The following is a 21,079-nucleotide window of genomic DNA, read 5'->3' on the forward strand; positions in this document are numbered from 1 at the left end:
TTTGATATTTCGTGGATGCAGATTCCATGACAGGTCTAGGAAACACCCACAGTGGATGTACTGATTTTCTAGTTCTTACAATCTTTCTGCTTCTTCTTTGACAACTTTTCTTGAGCCTTAGGTGTAGGGATTGTACTGAAGATTTATCAGTCATAGACAAGTATTGCATAGCTACTTTGACCAGTTGTAGATTTCTGTATTATTTATCATCTGTTGCAAGTAGACACTTCTTAGATGAGAGATAGGAACCACATTTCTCTTTGGTCATAAAAATTAGTAACGAAAAATACATTTAGAAATAATATCAGTTTAGGAAAATGGCAGTAGTAAGTTCTCTAGGGTCTGTTACCTCTACTGCTGTGGTCAGTTGGGTAGATTTACAGTACCAGGCATGAATTTACTCATATTGAGTGGACGTTAATTCCAATTAAACAGCTGTTAGTTTCTCTATGATGAAAATGTCACTATTACACCATTAGGGACATCTTGCAGATCCAGTCATTGTTGTGTTTCATAGGCTGTATAGCTGCATATGACTACTGATTGTTCTCTAGTTTGATACTATGAGATCTAGCCCCGAGGGAGGAGCCTTGCAGGGGATTCAATTCAGTTTCTCACACCCTGTGTCTGGTGTGTGGTGTCTTCAGCAATAGGGTCTTACCTTCAAATTCTGGGAGGCAAGCAAGGGCAGTGGCAATAGACCATATTGCTTTAGGAGTCACTTAGATACCCCTAACCAACAACTAGAAGGAGAGTCCCTATGCCTGGCACTGTTACTTTGTATGTAGCTCTTTGGTTCAGCATTCTCACCCTGTATGGAATAACTCCATTTAAAGTGTGTGTGTCTTCCTCCCTCTCTGTGTATAGTATAAAGTAAGTTTATATAGTAATATGTTTTTTCTATAGCCTTTTTGAAGGAAATCTATCTTTTAGCTTTTGCTGCAGCTATGTTTGAGCCATGTATAGAATTTCCCCTGGGAATGTATACATTTTGTGGGGGTTGAAATTCCTACCTCATTTCTGGAACCTTATACATGTAACAAGAAGTGATGAGAATACTAAAGTGGATGAAAATATTCTTTACATAGTAGTCCAGAAAACAATATTTTCCTGCCCTTTAGAAGAATTGGTGATTTTTAATTTTAACTATTTGGGGAATTGAATTTTAACAGAAAGATTGGTAGGACTCAAATATGCCTAGACTAACCCAAATGAATGCTTCTGATAAGGACACCTGAGTCTGGCAATGTTCGGAATGCTTGAGTTTGTCTTGCTAGAACCTTACCAGGGTTTTCAGGAAATTAGAGATTTGGGGGAAAGATTTGCTTCATTATTAAGATCAAATATAACTGTCTATTCTTTTGAAATTGAAGCTTTAGTCACATGATGGGGTGAGGTTTTTTTTTCAGGCCAAGGAGAACTGGAGGAAATCTAGGTAGTAGCTTTAACCTTAAAAAGCATCCTGATGTCTAATATAGAGACACACAGACTCCTGTTGTATGTGTCATGTAGTTCCCACATTTCTTCCCACCCCCACCAGCCCACACCTGCCCCACTCACTCTGGCCTATTTATTTATTATATATGAGTACACTGTAGCTATCTTCAGATACCCCAGAAGGGGGCATCAGATCTCATTACAGATGGTTGTGAGCCACTATGTGGTTGCTGGGATTTGAACTCATGACCTCTAGAAGAGCAGTCAGTGCTCTTAACTGCTGAGGCATCTCTCCAGCCCTGGGTCCCACATTTTTGCATAGAGTAGTTGTAAACTCAGGAGATGATGGAACACGTTCCAGTAAACATTTTCTGCAAATAGTTACCCATTTATTTTGTTCACAAACCTATAAAGCTATTTCAAACTACTTCCATCCTTCAAGACTAATTCTTTGAATAAATGAGGAGGTTTCCATTTTATTAAAAGTCAGGTTGTTGGCTTTTATGGATTCATTACTCAACTATGATTCCTACTTACAGGATCACTCAGATGTATGTTCTGCAGACTTCCACAGTTCTGTGTTTTTTTTTATAAATAATCTTTTTAGTAATTCTTTTTGATGTTCCATACATGCATCCCTACAACGTATTTTCACTATACTTACCCACCAATTCCTCCTCCAATATCTCCCAAACCTCTCAACTTACCTTGTTGTATTACATATTTTGTTTTAAAAATTATTATTAGGTTTTTAAGTTATAGTATAATTATATCACTTTCCCCTTCCCTTTTCTCCCTCCAAAATATCCAGTATATCACTCCTTTTTCTTGTTCAATTTCCTGTGGCCTCATTTTTTATTGATTGTTTTATATAATTATATGTTTATATATGTGTTATATATGTGTTTTCATATAAAATATATATTATTTAACATATATATGTGTATATATATATATATATATATATATACACACACATATAACATTTAACATTGTTAAAATTAAGAGTGAAGAAAACCCAAAGTATCTTGAGACTATCTGGGACATCTTTACATGGATTCTTCAATGTAGATAAGATTTTTTTTTTCAGTAAATAACAGTCAGCTGGAAAAGAAGAGAAGCTGAGTAAGCACTTTCCTAGTATACATAAGAAAACCTGTGTTCAGTCCTCAGCATCATACAAGCTAGATGTCATGGTATTTGTAATGGCAGGGCTCTGAGGGAGGGCTGGAGCTACATAGTACAGTCTAGATGAGCCTAAACTCCATAAGTCCTTACCTTAAAAAAATAGAATAATATAATAAAAACAGAGGCTGCTGTCTCCTATAATTTCATGTCATGAAAATCGTTTTTTTTTCTTCCAGTTTTTATTAGGCATTTTCTTCATTTACATTTCAAATGCCATCACAAACGTCTACCATACCATCCCCCCTCCCCCACACTCCTACCCATCCACTCCCACTTCTTGGCCCTGGTGTTCCCCTGTACTGGGGCATATAAAGTTTGCAAGACCAAGAGGCCTCTCTTCCCAATGATTGCTGACTAGGCCATCTTCTGCTACATATGCAGCTAGAGACATGAGCTCTGGGGGTACTGGTTAGTTCATAATGTTGTTCCACCTATAGGGTTGCAGACCCCTTTAGCCCCTTGGGTACTTTCTCTAGCTCCTCCATTGGGGGCCCTGTGTTCCATCCAATAGCTGACTGTGAGCATCCACTTCTGTGTTTGCCAGGCACCGGCATAGCCTCACAAGAGATAGCTATATCAGGGTCCTTTCAGAAAAATCTTGCTGGCGTATGCAATGATGTCTGCATTTGGAGGCTGATTATGGGATGGATCCCTGGGTGCAGCAGTCTCTGATGGTCCATCCTTTCGTCTCAGCTCCAAACTAGAGGGTACAGGTACATCATCCTAATTAAAAAAATCAGAAATGAAAAGGGAGACATAACAATAGATCTTGAAGAAATCCAAAACACCATCAGATCCTTCTGCAAAAGGCTATGCTCAACAAAACTGGAAAACTTGGATGAAATGGACAAATTTATAGACAGATACCAGGTACCAAAGTTAAATCAAGATCAGATTAATGACCTAAACAGTCCTATATCCCCTAAAGAAATAGAAGCAGTCATTAATAGTCTCCCAACCAAAAACGCCCGGGACTAGAGTTCTATCAGACCTTCAAAGAAGATCTAATTCCAGTTTTCCTCAAACTGTTCCACAAAATAGAAACAGAAGGTACTCTACCCAATTCATTCTACGAAGCCACAATTACTCTGATACCTAAACCACATAAAGACCCAACAAAGATGAAAATCTTTAGAGCAAGTGCTATGGGAGATTAGGATCATAACATTTCAAAATGTGAAGATATTTCTTCTTTTATTGGATATTTTCTTTATTTACATTTCAAACATTATCCCCTTTCCTAGTTCCTGTCCCCCAGAAGCCCCCTATTTCATCCCCCAACACCTGCTTCTATGAGGGTGTTTCCCCATCCACCCATTCCTGCTCCCCTCCTGGCCGTCACCTACACTGGGGCATCAAGCCTCCACACACCAAGGACCTCTCCTTCCATTGATGCCTGACCAAGGCCATCCTCTCCTACATATGCAGTTGGAGCCATGGGTCCCTCCATGTGTACTCTTTGTTTGGTGGTTTAGTCCCTGTGAGCCCCAGGGTATCTAGTTGGTTGATATTTTTGTTCTTCCTATGGAGTTTCAAACCCCTTCAGCTCCTCCAGTCTTTTCTCTGATGCCTCCATTACGGACACAGTGCCCAGTCCAATGGTTGTCTGCGAGCATCCACCTCTTTATTTGTCAGGCTCTGGTAGAGCCCCTCAGAAGACATCTATATCAGGCTCCTTCAACATGCACTTCTTGGCATTTACAATAGTGTCTGGGTTTGGTGACTGTATATGGGATGGATCCCCAGGTGGGGCAGTTTTTTAATAACCTTTCCTTCAGTTCCTGCTCCACACTTTAGTTTCCGTATTTGCTTCCATGAATATTTTGTTCACCCTTCTAAGAAGGACCAAACCATCCACACTTTGGTCTTCCTTCTTCCTGAGCTTCATGTGATCCATTAATTGTATATTGGGTATTCTAGGCTTTTGGGTTAATATCCACTTATGCATACCATGTGTGTTCTCTTGTGATTGAGTTACCGCACTCAGAATGATACTTTCTAGTTTCATCCATTTGCTTAAGAACTTCACAAACTTCATTGATTTTAATAGCTGAGCATTTCACACCAGTCAGAATGGCTAAATAAAAACTCAGGCGACAAGATGCTGGCGAGTATATGGAGAAAGAAGAACATACCTCCATTGTTGGTGAGATTGCAAGCTGTAACAAACACTATGGAAATCAGTCTGACAGTTACTCAGAAAACTGGACATAGTACTACTGGAAGATCCAGCTATACCATTCCTGGGCATATACCCAGAAGTTGCTCTGAAATATAACAAGGATACATGCTCCATGATGCAGCCTTATTTATAATAGCCAGAAGCTGGGAAGAACCCAGATGTCCTTCAACATAGGAATGGATACAGAACATGTGGTCCATTTACACAATGGAATGAAGATATTTTTTTAAGTTAGTTCTCCAAACTTTGTTTGCCTTTATTGCTTTTTCAAAAATTTGAACCTGGTACAATCCTTAGGGAATCATAGAATTAGGAAAATTTACCCATGTGTAAATATATAATACACATACACACATATATACATGTATACATATATTCTATTACATATATGTATATGTATATATACATCATATGTATATATATATATATATATATATATATATATATATATATATGCACAGACTGAGCAGTTTCTCAGAGTTATGAATGATTTCAATCTTTTCTGTGATTTTTATTTCTTTTATATAAAAGATATATAGAAGACATTGATGTGTTGGAACTAGAAAGTCAACCAAGTATTTTCTATGTAAGCAAGAGGATTTGAGTTCAACTCCCTGGACTTACAAAAGCTGGGCATGGTGGCAAACATGCTCACAACTCTAGTGTTGTTTTCTTGCCAGCCACCATTGGCTTTTCAATAGGCTCCAGGCCAACGGGAGAGTTCTGAAAAGGAACACCAGAAGTTGCTCTCTCCTCAGCCAGGTGCACTCATACATACACTCATATCCACCTATACCCAAACAAGCATGCGTGTACACATACACACATGTACCCAAACAAGCATGTGTGTACACACACACACAAACACACAGAGTCAGAGACAGAGAAAGACACACAGATAGGCAAATAGAGAGGCATAGAGAGACAGAGACAGACAGACATGGAGGGAAGGAGGGAGGAGGATGGGGAGGGAAAGAGAGAGAGAGAGAGAATAATGAGATTGTAAATAGTTGGGAATCTCCTTTTTAAGCAGACACCATAAATTTAATTTTTAAATTATATGGTTTTCTTGCGGAGATAATGGTGCATCTCCTTGTTTGACATCAAGGCAATCATGTATGTAACTTGCACTATGTGATACTCCAGTTATGTGAAACACAGTTTCTTGCTTTTCTATTATTTTTGTTGTATTAAAATAGCACTCAAGTTCTCATTCAAAACTACCATGATTTAAGCAAAGTGTTTTTTTTTAATATTCTTTCTGCATTTTGACAATAGATGGGTGAATTGAGTCCAATTTCCCAGCATGCAGTGGGGCTTCTCAAACTTTAACTTCCATTAAGACTTTGTTGTGGCAGCTTCAGCAAACCTGTCAGAGTACAGAACATTCCATTAAGAGCAAAACCTGGAGCCTAGCTTCCTACGATTTTGTTTTATATGACAAATAGTGTCAAGAGGTGAAGTTTGTTGGAGTGGCCATGACTCAGCCTCTTTCTCTAGGGAGTGACTCATTCCACATTAATAGGTCCCTGTCTTTGTGGCAAGTACCACACTAAGTGCCTGGGACACAAACATAGATTTGCTGGGTCACTAACCCAGAGCAGCCCAGAGTCTGGGAACACTGGGTATGGCATTGATTAGCAACTATCTGACTTAACAAACAGCCAGCGCTCGGTAAATGTTATGCACACTTGTCAAGGCCAAGCATGATTAAATACGCAATTATGAGGCTGGCTAGGTAGGCAGCTAGATTTCCTGATAAACATGAAGTTCTGAGTCCATGTTAATGTAGTCTGGCTATGTTAAGCCCTCAGTGTCTTGTTTCAATATGAAGTAAAGTTTCACTCTCTTTCATATGGCATAACATCATACATACCCTTCATGAATAAGTCAGTTGTCTGTCCGATGGATATTTTACTTTATGGCTCTGCCAGGAACTCAGCTTCATGTGTGTAATAAAGACTTGCCTACAACCCAGTCTTACTTCAACCTCCCATTCAGAATCTGCCACCATCTCACTGAGTGTTGTTCTCAGCCTCTCGGAACTTTCTGGACCTCTTTTCCCTGTCACATATTTGTCCTGCCACCCCTTATATCCTGTAGGTTTTACATTTTGTTGGAGACTGATTGTGATCCTCCGTAGTTCATTTGTACCCAAGTCCTAATCCCTGGTTTGACTGAGAACTGAGTTTGCTTTGCAACATGAGCTCTTAGGAGGTGGTCCACCAGTTAATGGCCTAGTTCAGTAGATCCTTGGTCTCTTACAAAGAAGGAAAGAAAAAGCTATCTGATCCTCCCTCTCACCCACTCATTCCATGCCTTTCTTCTAAATCCAAGAAGACAGATCACTGTTGACCATTTAGGAAGAGAACAATTAACAGACCTCAGCCATGCTGGTATCCTGTTCTTGTGAGTCCAATAAATAAAAATTTATACTTTAAGCTTCCTATGTAATGTCAATGTATATACATATATATATGTGTGTGTAAAATTTGAATATATATTTGAATATATGCTTGCAGATGTACTTATACAAATACTACTTTATATTTATTTATTTTTTTAATTTTTAATATTTTTTATTGCATATTTTCCTCAATTACATTTCCAATGCTATCCCAAAAGTCCCCCATACCGCCCGCCACTTCCCTACCCACCCATTTCCATTCTTTTGGCCCTGGCATTCCCCTATATTGGGGTATATAAAGTTTACAAGTCCAATGGGCCTCTCTTTCCAGTGATGGCCGACTAGGCCATCTTTCAATACATATGCAGCTAGAGACAAGAGCTCCAGGGTACTGGTTAGCTCATCATGTTGTTCCAACTATAGGGTTGCAGATCCCTTTAACTCCTTGGGTACTTTCTCTAGCTTCTCCATTGGGAGCCCTGTGATATATCCAATAGCTGACTGTGCTCATCCACTTCTGTGTTTGCTAGGCCCCGGCATAGTCTCACAAGAGACAGCTATTTGGGTCCTTTCAGCAAAATCTTGCTAGTGTATGCAATGGTGTCAGCATTTGGAAGCTGATTATGGGATGGATCCCTGGATACAGCAGTCTCTAGATGGTCTATCCTTTCATCACAGCTACGAACTTTGTCTCTGTAACTCCTTCCCTGGGTGTTTTGTTCCCATTTCTAAGAAGGGGCATATTGTCCACATTTTGGTCTTCATTCTTCTTGAGTTTCATGCGTTTAGCAAATTGTATCTTATATCTTGGATATCCTAAGTTTTGGGCTAATATCCACTTATCAGTGAATACATATTGTGTGAGTTCCTTTGTGATTGTGTTACCTCACTCAAGATGATGCCCTCCAGGTCCATCCATTTGGCTAGGAATTTCATAAATTCATTCTTTATAATAGCTGAGTAAGTACTCCATTGTGTAAATGTACCATAATTTCTGTATCCATTCCTCTGTTGAGGGACATCTGGGCTCTTTCCAGCTTCTGGCTATTATAAATAGGGCTGCTATGACCATAGTGGAGCATGTGTCCTTCTTACCGGTTGGGACATCTTCTGGATATATGCCCAGGAGAGGTATTGCTGGATCCTCCGGTAGTAGTATGTCCAATTTTCTGAGGAACCGCCAGACTGATTTCCAGAGTGGTTGTACAACCTTGCAATCCCACCAACAATGGAGGAGTGTTCCTCTTTCTCCACATCCTCGCCAGCATCTGCTGTCACCTGAATTTTTGATCTTAGCCATTCTGACTGGAGTGAGCTGGAATCTCAGGGTTGTTTTGATTTGCATTTCCCTGATGATTAAGGATGTTGAACATTTTTTCAGGTGCTTCTCTGCCACTCGGTATTCCTCAGGTGAGAATTCTTTGTTCAGTTCTGAGCCCCAATATTTTAATGGGGTTATTTGACTTTCTCGAGTCCACCTTCTTGAGTTCTTTATATATATTGGATATTAGTCCCTTATCTGATTTAGGATAGGTAAAGATCCTTTCCCAATCTGTTGGTGGTTTTTTTGTCTTATTGATGGTGTCTTTTGCCTTGCAGAAGCTTTGCAGTTTCATGAGGTCCCACTTGTCAATTCTCAATCTTACAGCACAAGCCATTGCGGTTCTATTCAAGAATTTTTCCCCTGTGCCCATATCTTCAAGGCTTTTCCCCACTTTCTCCTCTATAAGTTTCAGTGTCTCTGGTTTTATGTGAAGTTCCTTGATCCACTTAGACTTGACCTTAGTATAAGGAGATAGGAATGGATCGATCGATTCCCATTCTTCTACATGATAACAACCAGTTGAGCCAGCACCATTTGTTGAAAATGCTGTCTTTCTTCCACTGGATGTTTTTAGTTCCCTTGTCGAAGATCAAGTGACCGTAGGTGTGTGGGTTCATATCTGGGTCTTCAATTCTATTCCATTGGTCTATTTGTCTGTCACTATACCAGTACCACGCCGTTTTTATCACAATTGCTCTGTAGTAAAGCTTTAGGTCCGGCATGGTGATTCCACCAGAGGTTCTTTTATCCTTGAGAAGAGTTTTTGCTATCCTAGGTTTTTTGTTATTCCAGATGAATTTGCAGATTGCACTTTCTAATTCGTTGAAGAATTGAGTTGGAATTTTGATGGGGATTGCATTGAATCTTTAGATTGCTTTTGGCAAGATAGCCATTTTTACAATGTTGATCCTGCCAACCCATGAGCATGGGAGATCTTTCCATCTTCTGAGATCTTCTATAATTTCTTTCTTCAGAGACTTGAAGTTTTTATTATACAGATCTTTCACTTCCTTAGTTAGAGTCACGCCAAGATATTTAATATTATTTGTGACTATTGAGAAGGGTGTTGTTTCCCTAATTTCTTTCTCAGCCTGTTTATTCTTTGTGTAGAGAAAGGCCATTGATTTGTTTGAGTTAATTTTATATCCAGCTACTTCACCGAAGCTGTTTATCAGGCTTAGGAGTTCTCTGGTGGAATTTTTAGGGTCACTTATATATACTATCATATCATCTGCAAAAAGTGATATTTTGACTTCATCTTTTCCAATTTGTATCCCTTTGATCTCCTTTTGTTGTCGAATTGCTCTGGCTAGGACTTCAAGTACAATGTTGAATAGGTATGGAGAAAGTGGACAGCCTTGTCTAGTCCCTGATTTTAGAGGGATTGCTTCAAGCTTCTCACCATTTACTTTGATGTTGGCTACTGGTTTGCTGTAGATTGCTTTTATCATGTTTAGGTATGGGCCTTGAATTCCTGATCTTTCCAAGACTTTTATCATGAATGGGTGTTGGATCTTGTCAAATACTTTTTCCGCATCTAACGAGATGACCATGTGGTTTTTGTCTTTCAGTTAGTTTATATACTGGATTACGTTGATGGATTTCCGTATATTGAACCATCCCTGCATCCCTGGGATGAAACCTACTTGGTCAGGATGGATGATTGTTTTGATGTGTTCTTGGATTCGGTTAGCAAGAACTTCATTGAGGATTTTTGCATCAATATTCATAAGGGATATTGGTCTGAAGTTTTCTATCTTTGTTGGGTCTTTTTGTGGTTTAGGTATCAGAGTAATTGTGGCTTCATAGAATGAGTTGGGTAGAGTACCTTCTGTTTCTATTTTGTGGAATAGTTTGTGAAGAACTGGGATTAGATCTTCTTTGAAGGTCTGATAGAACTCTGCACTAAACCCATCTGGTCCTGGGCTTTTTTTGGTTGGGAGACTATTAATGACTGCTTCTATTTCTTTGGGGGATATAGGGCTGTTTAGATCATTAACCTGATCTTGATTTAACTTTGGTACCTGGTATCTGTCTAGGAACTTCTCCATTTCACCCAGGTTCTCCAGTTTTTTTGAGTATAGCCTTTGGTAGAAGGATCTGATGGAGTTTGTTTTGGATGTCTTCAGGATCTGTTGCTATGTCTCCTTTTTCATTTCTGATTTTGTTAATTAGAATGCTTTCCCTATGCCCTCTAGTGAGTCTGGCTAAGGGTTTATCTATCTTGTTGATTTTCTCAAAGAACCATCTCCTTGATTGGTTGATTCTTTGAATAGTTCTTCTTGTTTCCACTTGATTGATTTCGCCCCTGAGTTTGATTATTTCCTGCCATCTACTCCTCTTGGGTGAATTTGCTTCCTTTTGTTCTAGTGCTTTTAGGGGTGTTGTCAAGCTGCTAATGTGTGCTCTCTCTAGTTTTTTTTTTTGGAGGCACTCAGAGCTATGAGTTTTCCTCTTAGAAATGCTTTCATTGCGTCCCATAAGTTTGGGTATGTTGTGGCTTCATTTTCATTGAACTCTAAAAAGTCCTTAATTTCTTTCTTTATTCCTTCCTTGACCAAGGTATCATTGAGAAAAGTGTTGTTCAGTTTCCACGTGAAGGTTGGCTTTCTATTATTTATTTTGTTATTGAAGATCAGCCTTAGTCCATGGTGGTCTGATAGGATGCATGGGACAATTTCAATATTTTTGTATCTGTTGAGGCCTGTTTTGTGACCAATTATGTGGTCAATTTTGGAGAAGGTACCATGAGGTGCTGAGAAGAAGGTATATCCTTTTGTTTTAGGGTAAAATGTTCTGTAGATATCTGCCAGATCCATTTGATTCATTAGTTCCATTAGTTTCACTGTGTCCCTGTTTAGTTTCTGTTTCCATGATCTGTCCATTGGTGAAAGTGGTGTGTTGAAGTCTCCCACTATTATTGTATGAGGTGCAATGTGTGCTTTGAGATTTACTAAAGTTTCTTTAATGAATCAGGCTGCCTTTGTATTTGGAGCATAGATATTCAGGATTGATAGTTCCTCTTGGAGGATTTTACCTTTGATGAGTATGAAGTGCCCCTCCCTGTCTTTTTTAATGACTTAGGGTTGGAAGTCAATCTTATCAGATATTAGAATGGCTACTCCAGCTTGTTTCTTCATACCATTTGCTTGAAAAATTGTTTTCCAGCCTTTCATTTTGAGGTAGTGTCTATCTTTTTCTCTAAGATGAGTTTCTTGTAAGCAGCAAAATGTTGGGTCTTGTTTGTGTAGCCAGTTTGTTAGTCTATGTCTTTTTATCGGGGAGTTGAGTCCATTGATATTAAGAGATATTAAGGAAAAGTAATTGTTGTTTCCTGTTATTTTTGTTGTTAAAGTTGGCATTCTGTTCTTGTGGCTGTCTTCTTTTAGGTTTGTTGAGGGATTACCTTCTTGTTGTTTCTAGGGCGTGGTTCCTGTCCTTGTATTGGTTTTTTTCTGTTATTATCCTTTGAAGGGCTGGATTCCTGGAGAGATAATGTGTGAATTTGGTTTTGTTGTGGAATACTTTGGTTTCTCCATCTATGTTAATTGAGAGTTTGGCTGGGTATAGTACCCTGGGCTGGAATTTGTGTTCCTTTAGTGTCTGTATAACATCTGTCCAGGATCTTCTGGCTTTCATAGTCTCTGGTGAAAAATCTGGTGTAATTCTGATAGGCTTGCCTTTATATGTTACTTGGCCTTTTTCTCTTACTGCTTTTAGTATTCTATCTTTATTTAGTGCATTTGTTGTTCTGATTATTATGTGTCGGGAGGTATTTCTTTTCTGGTCCAGTCTATTTGGAGTTCTGTAGGCTTCTTGTATGTTCATGGGCATCTCTTTCTTTAGATTTGGGAAGTTTTCTTCTATAATTTTGTTGAAGATGTTTGCTGGTCCTTTGAGTTGAAAATCTTCATTCTCATCCACTCCTATTATCCATAGGTTTGGTCTTCTCATTGTGTCCTGTATTTCTTGGATGTTTTGAGTTAGGATCTTTTTGTATTTTACATTTTCCTTGATTGTTGTGCCGATGTTCTCTATGGAATCTTCTGCACCTGAGATTCTCTCTTCCATCTCTTGTATTCTGTTGCTGATGCTCGTATCTATGGTTCCAGATTTCTTTCCTAGGGTTTCTATCTCCAGTGTTGCCTCATTTTGGGTTTTCTTTATTGTGTCTACTTCCCTTTTTAGGTCTAGTATGGTTTTGTTCATTTCCATCATCTGTTTGGATGTGTTTTCCTGTTTTTCTGTAAGGACTTCTACTAGTTTGGTTGTGTTTTCCTGTTTTTCTTTAAGGACTTGTAACTCTTTAGCCATGTTTTCCTGTAATTCTTTAAGTGAGTTATTAAAGTCCTTCTTGATGTCCTCTACCATCATCATGAAATATGCTTTTAGATGCGTGTCTTGCTTTTCCGGTGTGTTGGGGTGCCCTGGACTGGGCGAAGTGGGAGTGCTGGGTTCTGATGTTGGTGTGTGGTCTTGGTTTCTGTTAGTAAGATTATTATGTTTACCTTTCACCATCTGGTAATCTCTGGGGTTAGTTGTTATCCTTTTTACTGTTTAAAGATTGGAGCAGACTCTGTGTTCCACTCACCAGAGGTCTCAAAATCCTGTGGCGGGTGTCGTGGGTAGCTGGCGGGTGTCAGCCGACCCTGCATTCTAGGTACCCCGGTGTTGGTCTGACTGGAACAGGCTTGTGGCCCTACTCAGGCCAGATTTCTGCCTCCCCAACCAAAGCAGTCTCAGGTCCCGCGCGATTGGACTGGAGCAGAAGCTGTGTTCCACTCACCAGAAGTCTCAAGATCCTGTGGCGGGTGTTGTGGGTAGCTGGCGAGTGTCAGCAGACCCTGCGCCCTAGCTACCCTGCTGCTGGTCTACTTTATATTTATAAATTTACGTTTTATTGGGACAATGTCTCTGCCAAAATCGATGCTTCATCTCTGTTCACTTGGATGTCCATGGCCACCACCTAAATGGAGTGTTCTTCTTTCTCCCTTCAATCTCATATCTAGTCTATAGTCTCTGTCGATTAAATTTTATAATTATTCCATATTTTAATTTAAAATCTTCAAGCATCACACTGCTAATCCTCTGACACAGCTTGTAGTTCCTCTGAATCTTTATCCACATAACAGGATTTCATCCTACCCCTACACTTTAATCCTTTATAGTTTTGCTCATATTTTCTCATGAAAAAGAGGCATATTCTGCTATGCATCAGTTATTGATTTTTTTTTTCTTCTACAAGCCCTCCTACACCAATGGATTCGATTAAATAAACCTTTGAATGAGAATAAATATTAGATTCCAAAATGCTGAACAAGGTTTGGTTTTGAAATGACACTGTAACATTCCAAGAAGTGTTGGAGAGATTGTTCAGTGGTTAGGAACATGTACTATTCTTGTAGAGGAACTCAGCTCCCAGAACCCATACCACGTGGCTTACACCTGCCTGTAGCAGCAGTTCTGGGGACTCAGACACCTCCGACCTCTGTGGGCCTCTGCACTCATGTGCACATACCTACCACAAACACAAAATTAAAAATAAAATAAATCATAAAAATAAAGACATATATTACAAATAAATAAATGCACTCCAATTTAAAAATAAAAAAAATTTTTTTTGATGATCTGTGGTTTCAATACCCCAAATTTTATTTCTAGTGTAATTTTTCCAAGGGGGAAACAGGGAAAACAGCAAAGGTAGAAAAAGTGACTTTCAGCAGACAGCTGACTTTGCTAATTACTTGGTAACTGTCTCTGCTGTTGCCAGGTTTTATTCCTTATGAGGTTTAAACAGGCTCACATCTGTTTGATATATATGTAATGTATGAACTGGCTATCCCCATATGATTTAATGTGGGCAAGAAAGTCTTTCTCATTGTTAAAAGGGGAATACGCTCTATAAACTAACTTTAAGATTAATTTCTGACATTTCTTTTACCTTTTGGGAGAGGAGAGACAGGACAGAAAAATGGTGATTTTAATATGCTGATACATTATGTTGCCTGAAGGCAGATGCCAGATCCCATTGAAAAGAATTCTCTTTGAATTATGCTCAGGGCTTTGTTTAGCAAAATACTACACAAATGTCTTGACCTGTGTGTTTGAAGTGGCAGATGGTCCCTGTGGAGACCGAGCCTTGGGGCAGCATAAATCTTCACTATTTTGTGCCTATTTCCTCAATAGCTGGGCTGCATTTTTTTTCCAAACTTCAGATTGCTGCTGAAGAAGCAGCTGCAAGTGTGAGTGTTACCCTTAAGCACAAATGAACTGAAAAAGACCACAGGACAGGTGGGGTTCACTAGTGCAGAGGCCCACAATTCTGCCTCCTTGTGAGGATGTATTCATCCAATACTTTTAAATAAAACATGTTTATATTAAGGTGCATAAAGTAATACCTTGGGCTATGCATGTTAGTTTAGAATACTGCATACACAAGAAAATGAGCACATTGAGACAAATTAGCATGCCTACCTTCTCACTGTTACCTTGTTATTTTTATATTCTCGCTTACTTTTTATTTTTTTTATCTTTTTACCTGTATTCCTTGTCTTAGGAGTTACTAACTTTTAACCACCATCCCATACATTAACCATCTTCTACATTAGGCCTCTGAGGTTCTTCAGCTTTAGTCACCGTACAGTTCATCAAGCCTCTGTGTTCTTCAAAGGGAGTGGCCTTTGCTGTCCACTGGGCCTCCATTACTTTTGTCCTATACACCTGTGATCGTTTTATTCTTTTTCCTTATATCTCTCCATTGCCCTAACCCTCCTCTTTCTCTGAACTACCTACCCTTTGATTTTGTAAGTTTAGCTTTTTTTTCTTGTCTTTCTTTTTTCATATTAATTTCATGTATGCAATTATGTAGCATTTTGTATTTTGTGTACATATGTGTGTATGTATATGTGTATAATATCTTGCAGGTTTATCATATTCCTGTAACGAGTCAGATTTCTTCTTTAGGGCAGGCTCATATTGCAGTATCTGTGTGTGTGTGTGTGTGTGTGTGTGTGTGTATCTGTGCATGGGAGTTGTGTTTCTAGGACTATTTTGGTGAATATTTCAGTTGTTCCCTTATATCTATCTATCTATCTATATATATATTGTATTATAAATAATGCTGCAGTATATGAATAATATGAACATGCATATTAATATGTACATACATAGTCTGAAGATACAAGCACAGATATCTATTGAAGGTAATGATTTTATTTTCTTTGGGACTTATGGGTCATATAATACTTTGATTTAAATTTTGGGTTACCATGTAACATTTGCCAGAGTGCCTATACTAATTTACATTTCCACAAATGGTGTATAAATGCATCATGTTAATTGCCTTTTTTATCTCTATAATAGTATGTCTGACTAAAGCAACTCAAAGGAGGAAGGATATATTTGGGCTCATGTCTGAGGCAAAGCGTGTTGTCTGTGATAGTTCTGTGTTGACCGCAGTGTATCCCACTGCTTGCTCAAGGAAGCAGAAAGCTAGGCCCCAAACCAAGCAGTCTTCTTTGAGTCCCACTCTAGCGACTGGCTAGTTCACAGTCACGAAGGTTCTGCCATTTCCCAAATCAGCACCACCAACTGGGACAATTGTCAAACATGGGAACCCATGGGGGGGTTGGGCGGGGAGATTACAGACCATGCTGGAGCATGTTCTCTTCTGCCCACAGGCTTGTCAGTCCTTGTTATCCTTAATCATCTTAATCAAAGCCATAATAACAGGTATGAGATGACACCACGCTTTGATTTTGATTTACATGCTCATGATTAGCTCTGCTGAACGCTGTTCTGTACTGACTGGTCATTTTAGACTTTCTTTAGAAAATATTCTATTAAGGTTCTTTGCTCTTTTTTAATATAGTTGCTTTTGTTTGTTGCTTTGAGCAGTGTGAATTTCTTATATATTTTGGTTGTAAGATACTTAGCAAACACATGATTTGAAATGTCTTCTCCTTTTGTTCTGCTGTCAGGCACCTTTTACCTTGATTGCCCTTGGGTTTTGTTCCTGGAGGCTTTGGAGTCATCTGGCTTTGTCAGTGTGAATGCCACGGAGTTTATTCTCTGTGAATCTCCTCCTATACAAATTTTATAATTTCAGGTCTGAAAATTAAATTCTTAATCCACTTGATTTGATTATTACATATGGTAGAAGATAAAGGTTCGTTTTGATCCCTTTGCAGGTGTCTATTCAGCTTTCCCAGACCCAGTCCTTAGGGAAAACATCCCTTCAATGGAGGTCAAACGAAACAAGGGTACGATTTTTATTCCCTCAAGCCCTCAAAAGTGTTTTCAACTATCTTCTAAAACTTGGCAAAGAATCAAAGACATATTGAACTGAGCACGTTTGCTTATTCACTATTAACTAAATAGATCTGTTCTTTGTGTTGAGCACCATGCTAAATTCACAAATACATGGTCCACACAACTAAAGTAACATTAATACTTTAAATTTGAATTTAACTTGTGCTGTCTTGAGCAGAAAATGTGTAAGACATTTGAGGTGCCACGAAACTGGAAATAGTAGTGTCAGTGAGGGGTCACTCTCAAGGACAATTTAGAATATTTAGAATACTGTGCCAATCACATGACATACAGTCAGGTTTATTTGTCTCATCTCCTGTCTCTGAAAAAGTCCCCAAAGGGTCATTTTATTTTAAGTACAAAAATATGCATTGGAGAGTGAAGATGTAGACTCTAATTAACTTAAAAGGGTGTTAAAGATACTGGGATATTTAATATGCTGAGGGGTTCTCAGCAAAGAGTGGCTCTTATCACATGGTCAATTTAAAACACAAATGAGCAATTCCACATAGACTTTCACTGGCTCCAAGAAATAATGAACCATAGTCACCTAACATCTGAATTAAGTGGTGGCATCACCCTGGTACTAAATATCTACTAAATAGCCGAGCAGGTTTGTGTTCTGTATAACATGCAAGATCCTAGGGACACCGTATCACTGCTTTATTAAGTAAAATCTATGTAGCATGAAAGTTATAATTTTAACCATTTAAAATGTTCAGTACACTGTAGCTGCTCAGACATACCAGAAGAGGGATATGGATTCCATTACAGATGGTTGTGAGACACCATGTGGTTGCTGGGAATTGAACTTAGCACCTCTAGAAGAGCACTTTGTACCCTTAATTGCTGAGCCATCTCTCCAGCCCCCCTGTTCAATTCTTATATAAAGAAACTACTATAATAGTTAAGATGCACAACAATTCCATATTAAGTTGAGTGCATTGTTGCTGCTTATTGATATTTTTATTACTTGTCTTTGTGCTATTCTTTCCATTAAATCATGATTGTTGGGTGTGACCTTAGTGCATAGACTTGGCTTAAATATTTGATAATGAAACATTTCTGACATGTAGGCATATGTTAACTTGCAGCAATCAGTTAATACAGATGATTGTAGAAGCTTCTCGGTTTTTTAAATGGAATCATTGTTGTGAATAATTTTTTAAGCAAGTTGAGAATTTCATTTTTTCCCATGCTTTAGTTCTTTCTTTTCTGGTCCAGAGGACGGGCTGGTTTTCACCACAGACTCTTTGAAAAAGTGTCTTCCCTTGAAATTCCCCTTCTTTTTTCCTGTCCTCCGACCATGTGCTTTACCACAAATTTTCGTCTCAGCATATTTTAATGGCCAGGCTTATGCACAGGGGACCAATGAGAAGACTGTTAAATTGCCAATGAAATTGCCTTCTTTGACCTTGACTACCTTTGGACTGATTGATGATCCTGGACTAAAGATCTACAGACTTTCTGTGGGTATTAAATCAGATTAAAGATCTGTCTTAGACGGTCCAGGCTGTTATAACAAACATATTGTAGATGGGGTGGCTTATAAACAACAGAGATTTATTTCCCAAGCTCAGAATGCTGAAAACACCAAGGTCATCAATTCAGTGACTGATGAGGTTCAATTCTGCATAGATAGATGGCTGCTACCTTGCTGTCCTTACCTGGCAAAAGGAACAAAGGAGCGTCCATGTTGTCATTTCTATAAGGACACTAGTCTTAGTTGCTTTATTTCTGAATTTCTCATTTATAATCATACAGTTGTCTCCAGTACCCATCTCATCTCATCACGTTGATGAAAATATACGGCAGGGTCCAAATGAGTTAATTTCATTACTAAGAAAATATCCAGGGCAAATGGTGGTATCTTACAAGTCAAAGGTGGGTTATTTTCGACTATATATGCTTAGGAATTCTTTGAATGCATAAAATGCTGAAAGCAAAAATCAGAACTAATGTTGACATTTATTACATGTTTTAAAAATGAAACCTAAAATTTACTGTGAATTTACAAGTTACTTCTACACAAGCATGGTGTGTTGTAAAGCGATCTATGTCAGCCAATACATTTTAGGGCACAATAAACAAGTTGTTTAACGCCTGCCTTGGCTTTCCTTCTTAGACAAAGAAAGGCTGACTTACCTGACTGATTTAATCTAATGGTGTTATTTTTTTTTCTTTTCCTTTTAGATTTATATTGATCTGAACCAACCTATATTGTGACTGCTGGCAAGAATTAAGGTCAGTGCTGTGCTTATATTGATTGTGAACTAGCTTAAATAAGCTTTTATAAGGGCTTTTTGAGTCTTTAGCTTGCTGGTTCAGGATATTCTGCCCAGAGTGTGGCCAAGAGCAGGATCAAGTATGAACGGTATACATCACACCATGGCTCACTAATAAACACCATTGTGTTTATTAGTAATGTATTTGTTTTACATTACTTTGGTTATTGAATGTTTTACCTCTGTCACCTCACTAGCTAAGTTTTGGTGAAATAAATGTGCCCTCATTTTAGTTCCTTAAAAGATAAACAAAGGCTGGCTTATACTTAAAAGGATGGTTTACTTTCTGAATTATACAGGAAAACACATTTAGTTCCACAATTTGTTCCTCAAACAGAACACATGATGTAAGGAAAGCAGAGTTGAAAGTGCATTTGTGAATCACTAATGTTAATTAACGAGCAGAATGTTAAGATGTCCTTTCTTTGTTCTGTTTTCTCATTAGCTGGCTTTTAGGAGCCACTCTAAACAGCTTCATCTGAGGTTGGAGTAATAACAGAGCCTTAGAGGTCCCTCACACAGATGGGCTTGGGAATCTATTTATCCCCTCTATTTTCTTCTGTAGGACAGGAATTCAGAATGAAAAATAAATTTATAAACTAAGCCCTGAAGGCAAGGAGGATTTTTCACTGCTCATAAAGAGCAGAACACCAGGTGTTGCTAGATTGGTGCCTGGGCTTTTTGTTAAAGAGTAACTTAAAGAAAACACTGGGCTTTCATTCTTGCTTACATTAACCAAGAATTTCCATTCTAAACTCTGTATTTAACTCTTTGAGTCAAAGTGCCTAATATATAGCAGGCACAGAGTAAATAAGTACTTTTTCTGGCCACAATTCTAATGTCACTGTCCTGTTGCCAGTAACACACACGCACATGCACACGCACACGCACACGCACACACACCTCACCCTCCCTCTGTCAGGTGAATGGGTACTATTATTTCTTTTTTGTCTTTTTCAAGTGCATATGGTGCTTTCCTGTTGTTTAATCTGTATGAAATTAAATAAATAAATAAAACCTGTTGGATTTAAGCCTATTGGTAGTTAGCTATGTAATAAAGAAAAAAATAGGGTAGATTTTTGCTCAGGATGATTTAAAAACTATTTATTAATCGTTACTTAATATTTGACATACTTTGGGGTTAAATGAGCATTGAAATACTTAACTTAGCCTAGCATTTTTTTTTAATTTACTCCTTAGTATAGTCTAAATAAATGACTATGCATTCAAATATATATTTCTTTATTATTATTATTATTATCATGATTATTATTAATTGAATCAATGCTGACAATTTCATATATGTAGATAATACATACAATTACTCATCTCCCACCCTCTCTTAGCTCCTTTCCACTCCCTTGCCTACACATCTCTTCCTTGCATTCTGGTTTGTTTCCTTTATGACCCTCCAAGTTTAACCCACTGGACTTGTGGCCATGCATTTGGAGCTATTCCTTGGAGCTTGGTGGGTCAGCAGCAGAGGCACAGGTGAAAACAGTGACCCCACTTTCCCTAGAATCAATCACTAGTCAATGGTTCCTAAGTAGAGGATTGAGCCCCATGTGTCTTTCCTCCATCCATGACAAACTGTGAAAAGAGCCAGTCTTGCTCAGGCCCAGTGCAAATTACTACAGCCTCTCAGTTCATGACTTCAATGGCTAGGTTCCACCCAGAGAATAGCATTTCAGGGCCCTTCTCCTGGCCTCTTGCTTCTTATAATCTTCTAACGACCTGTGTACTCACCTTCAGTCACTGCAAAAAGAGGCATCTGGGATTGAGACTGAGAGTAGCATTTGTCTGTGTGTATAGTGTATATATTTAGAAGACACATTAATACTTAAGTAAGTTTAGCTCCTTCCTTGGGCCTATGACCTTTCCAGGCATTATTGTTGGCTGGGATTTTAGTACCAGACATAGATTGTCTCCTGAGGTCTAGGCTTCAA

The 21,079-nt window shown here is 38.5% G+C and overlaps 1 protein-coding gene across 19 annotated transcripts in view; it reads left to right on the forward strand.

The window, feature by feature from the left end:
• The window catches only part of Map2 (microtubule associated protein 2), a 278,479-nt gene that overhangs the window by 67,685 nt on the left and 189,715 nt on the right, over positions 1-21,079 (forward strand). For all 19 annotated transcript variants that reach the window (XM_085838066.1, XM_029476932.2, XM_085838017.1 and 16 more), the window contains exon 2: positions 19,042-19,092. The gene's annotated coding sequence lies outside the window, so the exon portion shown is untranslated. The remainder of the gene's footprint in view (positions 1-19,041; positions 19,093-21,079) is intronic.

Source organism: Mus caroli, unplaced genomic scaffold (assembly GCF_978045245.1).
Source record: "Mus caroli unplaced genomic scaffold, Mus_caroli_1 scaffold_1, whole genome shotgun sequence".
Classification (NCBI taxonomy): domain Eukaryota; kingdom Metazoa; phylum Chordata; class Mammalia; order Rodentia; family Muridae; genus Mus; species Mus caroli.